General features: G+C 51.4%; 1 pseudogene; it reads right to left on the bottom strand.

The window, feature by feature from the left end:
• LOC138176482 (oxysterol-binding protein-related protein 11 pseudogene) overlaps positions 1–4,011 on the bottom strand; it is a 25,652-nt pseudogene that overhangs the window by 2,836 nt on the left and 18,805 nt on the right.

Below are 4,011 nucleotides of genomic sequence, written 5' to 3'. Positions count from 1 at the left end.
GGAAGGAAGGAAGGAAGGAAGGAAGGAAGGAAGGAAGGAAGGAAGGAGGGAAGGAAGGAAGGAGGGAAGGAGGGAGGAAAGTAGGAAGGAAGGAAGGAAGGAAGGAAGGAAGGAAGGAAGGAAGGAAGGAAAGAAGGAAGGAAGGAAAGAAGGAAGGAAGGAAGGAAGGAAGGAAGGAAGGAAGGAAGGAAGGAAGGAAGGAAGGAAGGAAGGAAGGAAGGAAGGAGGGAAGGAGGGAAGGAGGGAGGGAGGAAAGTAGGAAGGAAGGAAGGAAGGAAGGAAGGAAGGAAGGAAGGAAGGAAGGCGGGAAGGAAGGAAGGAGGGAAGGAGGGAGGAAAGTAGGAAGGAAGGAAGGAAGGAAAATAAAGAGGAAGAGAGAAAGAGCAAAAACTCATGATCAAGGTCAGAGCATGGAGAACAGAAGAGAGTCAATAGAACAGAAAGAGATCACATCTTTCAAAGATGTCATGAGGCAAACTGCTCTTTCACCACCTTCTTCCTCTTTGTAAATAGTAGGATAGAAGCAAAGAAGAAAAAGCACAAGAAAATAGGATCGAGGGAAATACGCACATGACCATTATGACTATAGAGGTGAACGGGGTGAATTCCCCCATAAAAGGGAAGTCATCAGCAGACTGCATGGGCCAGTGGAATCCCACAATGTGCTATTTTCTTCTCTAAGCACAGAAATGCAGCTGATAACCATAACTCCAGCTCTGAATTTAAGGTCCATGAAGAATTTTATCTAAAAGACTTTTGGAGGGAAAGAGTGCCATGATGATTGTTCCCTGTTCTACAGGGAAAGGGGTAAGCATTGCTTAAATGTCCACTGTGTGTCAATGGAGTGTTCAGGGAGGCCCTCCAGGGAGAACGTGCCAAGCCCTTTTCAAGGCTGCTCACCCTCTTTTGGTGTCTGTCTTTTACCCAACTCTTCCCTGGGGCTCCAAGAAGCTGCCCATGCACAGTAGCCATGCCCCAGCAAAGCATCTTGTCAGGCAGCCTAAAGTCAGGTTGTGGGGACCTGATGGGCCTCGAATCTTTTGGTGAGTTGGGGGGATGTCTCCCACGAGCAGTGCAATGAGTGGATGAGAACAGGTTGTTCCATAGGTCATGAAGGTGCCAGAAGCAGGAGCTGTGGAGTCCTGAGAGCTCAGTCAGAGGGAGAAGATGCCAAAGTCTGCCCTGCATCTCAGGCCATCACCAGTCATCTGGATTTGTGCCTAGACCTCAGTGACTCTGGAGGAGAGAGTGAACCTGATAATTCTGGGCAACTCTGCCCCACTTAAGTCTAGTTTCTATGCAAGTCAAGACATCCCCCTGTGGTGTCATTGGTCGTCTCTGAAACTGAAGAATCAAGAACTATTGGCCAGGCACTATGCTGAGCACTTGACAGATGTCATTTCATTTGATCATCACAACAATCCTGGGAAGCAGGCACATTCCCATTTTACAGTTGAGAAAACGGGGCACTAGAAGTTGTGATTTGCCCAGAGTCACAGAGCTAAGGAAGTGTGTGAGGCTAGATTTGAACTCAGGTCTTGATGATTCCTTGCCCATCACTCTACACACTGTACCACCTAGCTCTCTCTAGATAATGGATAAGCTAGTTTTGAAAAGTTGAGTGACCTGAGCAGGGTCAAACAGCTAGAATGGCAGGTTACCTTTGAACCCAGGTATTCATAGAAGTACGCATTGCCTTGGCAGTGACCTGCAGTTTGAGATAGTATGTTTGTCATGTCCTCACCTAAAATCATGTGCACGTCATAGCTGCCATGTTCTAGGGAGAAGGCACTGAGCCAAAAGCCACCTTCTGACGTAGCACCTCAAATAGGGTAAAAATGGGGCCTTCCGGGGCTGACTCATATTAATTGGATTATTCATCATAGGTACAGTTGGAGATGACCAATTGTTATATCTGGTCCTTGCCCCAGGAGCAAACAAAGCCATGTTTCCTGTAGTTCCCTTCAAAACCAATTTAAGAGTCAATTAACAAGTCAGGGTGACACTCAAGCCTGCCAATGGGCAAAGGGATGGACAAGATGACCTCTGGAGGCCCCTTAAAGTTAAAAGACTGATTCTAAGTCTGCTGGGCCTTAGGGAGGGCACTGCATTCAAACATGGGATGAATATTGGGGCATTCTTTCCACCCACAGACTGCCCACTGCCTTCTGCCTCACTTGTGTTAGAGGGGCTTGTCCAGGGTGCTGACTGACTGCACTGTTGCTGGGTGCTGAATCTGCCCAGTCGTGGGGAGGTCTGGGGCAAGCCAAAGAGAGTGGACTTCAGAGGCAGGCCTCACAGGAGCCACAGTGAATAATCTCAGTCTAGAAGGCAGAGCTTGATGGTCCCAGGGCCACACACTGCCCAGAAGATGAAGGAGGGACCTGCCGCTGGAGGCCCGCCAGGGGAACCCCAAAGAGAACCAGGCAGAAACATGTCATAGAGTGCCAAGGAGGAGGGAGCATGGGTTGCTGGGAAGAACACTGGGTTTGAAGCCAGCAGATCCAGTCCCAATCCCACTCTGCCACTTACCCATCCTCCCACCCAATGTGACAATCACATTGAGGCCCTGCCTGGGCCTCAGCTTCCCAATCTGTGAAAGGGGGCCTTGGAAACTCCCTCCAATGCTCCCGCAGGCTACTTGGCTCAGTCTTCATGCCTCCAAACCATACTGGCTTCACAGGCCAATTCTTTCTGGAGGAAACACTATGATTGGGGAGAAGGCTGTGAGCGTGACAGTCTCATCAGCAGGACTCTGCAAGGAAGCAGCTGCTCTGGTCTGAGGTGAGAAGCCACAGTCAGGATACTCAGGCCTTCCTTGTCTCCCTGCTAGTGACCACCCTCCCTGTCAGGAATCAAAGCCTGGCTGCCATCATTAGGTCCCAGCAATAAAGGGCAGAAATGGTGCCTCAGTCTCCCCATCTATAAAATGGGAATGAGCACAGTTTACAGCCCAGGATAGGGAACCTGGTGTGGCCTTCTTTGAGTCCACTTTTTAGGGATCGAGGGATTTGTTCTGTGAAGTTTGGATTCAGCAAAGGGGTGGCCTCGAGGCCCCTGGTTTACACTGACACATCCCTTGGGAGACCCTCAAATCCTCTCCAAATGGGAGCTACTGCTGGGTCTTCTTCCCCCCATAATGGCAGCTCTGAGGCCCCCATCCCTTACAGAGTCGTAGGGGAGCAGCCAGAGGGACCTCGATGGAGAATGTGCATTCCAGGACATCTCTGATGCTTCCATGCAGTGGGAACCGGGCCGGGCTAAGTTAGCTCACCTCTCTGAGCCTTTGTTCACTCATCTGTCACAAGAAAAATGGGTCTGATACCCCCAGGCTTGTGGGGAGCTCCACACTGCCCCAGCCTCACTGACACAGTGCCTGGCCCAGCTCGTTGGGCGGGAGCCATGGCAGCCATGCCAGCTAATGAAGCCTAGTGGGGAGGCAGGGCCTGAGATGACACCTCCTCGGGGGCAAGAGCCCCCCAGAGCAGGTCTTTAACAGGAGCCCAGCCCAGGCCAGGGTTACTGCTTCAGGAAACTCTCCAGCTCTCAGGAAGGTGAAACACAGCACAGGCACAGGCGGGTAGCACCCAGCTTCCTAAAGGAACAAGCCATAAAGGATACAGGCAAATACCAAGGAAGATCCCAACAGCTGCTGCCCAGGGAAAGAGGAAAGGTCACCTCCTGGGGGCGGGGGAGGCAGCCGCCTTGGGCCCCACCTACCACCATCCTGGCACTGATGATTTATGGCCAGGTCCTGTTGGGGTCGGGCTGGGCTCCGGATGAGCAGGAGCACACGCACTTGTGCACACACACTTCCTCAACAGGCAAGGCCCCAAGTTCACTGAACACCTTCCCTGGAAACAGGCTCCTTCTATTCTCGGGAACTCTGAGGCCCAGAGGATAAAAAAGCTGAGGGAGGAAGGAAAAAGGAAGGAAGGAAAGAAGGAAGGAAGGAAGGAAGGATGGAAGGAAGGAAGGATGGAAGGAAGGAAGGAAGGAAGGAAGGAAGGA

Source organism: Petaurus breviceps, unplaced genomic scaffold (assembly GCF_028583685.1).
Source record: "Petaurus breviceps papuanus isolate PSGF00001 unplaced genomic scaffold, PetGlider_PUasm1.0 89693, whole genome shotgun sequence".
In the NCBI taxonomy this organism is placed as follows: Eukaryota; Metazoa; Chordata; class Mammalia; order Diprotodontia; family Petauridae; genus Petaurus; species Petaurus breviceps.
This window is presented reverse-complemented; position numbering and strand designations above follow the sequence as displayed.